Source organism: Corvus brachyrhynchos, unplaced genomic scaffold (assembly GCF_000691975.1).
Source record: "Corvus brachyrhynchos isolate BGI_N302 unplaced genomic scaffold, ASM69197v1 scaffold350, whole genome shotgun sequence".
NCBI classification, from domain to species: Eukaryota; Metazoa; Chordata; class Aves; order Passeriformes; family Corvidae; genus Corvus; species Corvus brachyrhynchos.
The window spans coordinates 201,062-202,008 of NW_008235638.1; positions in this window are offsets into that span (position 1 = coordinate 201,062).

The window sequence follows — 947 nt, forward strand, 5'->3', positions numbered from 1 at the left end:
CACACGTGCTGACGCACTTGTTGACCTTCTGACAGCACGGATCCACACACGTGGTGACACATTTGGTGACCTCCTGACAGCACGGGTCCACACACGTGGTGCGCGTTGTCACTTCCTTGCAGCAGGGATCTTGGCATGTGGTGGAGCACTTGGTGACCTCCTTACAACACGGATCCACACACGTGGTCGAGCACTTGGTGACCTCCTTGCAGCACGGGTCCACACACGTGGTGGTGCATGTGGTCACTTCCTTGCAGCAGGGATCTTGACATGTGGTGACACACTTGGTCACCTCCTTGCAGCACGGATCCACACATGTGGTGGTGCACTTGGTGACCTCCTGGCAGCAGGGATCAACACATGTCGTGGTGCACGTGGTCACTTCCTTGCAGCAGGGATCTTGACATGTGGTGACACACTTGGTCACCTCCTTGCAGCCCGGATCCACACATGTGGTCGAGCGCTTGGTGACCTCCTTGCAGCACGGGTCCACACACGTGGTGGTGCATGTGGTCACTTCCTTGCAGCAGGGATCTTGGCATGTGGTGACACACTTGGTGACCTCCTGGCAGCAGGGATCAACACATGTTGTGGTGCACTTGGTCACCTCCTGGCAACAGGGGTCCGCACACGTGGTGGTGCACTTGGTGACCTCTTGACAACACGGATCCTGGCACGTGGTGGTGCGCGTGGTGGTGCACGTGGTGGTGCACGTGGTGACTCCCTTACAACACGGATCTTGGCACGTGGTGACACATTTGGTGACCTCCTGGCAACATGGATCCACACACGTCGTGGTGCACTTGGTGACCTCCTGACCGCACGGATCTTGGCACGTGGTTGTGCGCTTGCTGACCTCCTGACCGCACGCATCCTGGCAGGTTGTGGAGCACTTGGCCACCTCCTGGCTGCAGGAACCCCGGCTCGTGGTGCTGCACTCGGTCACC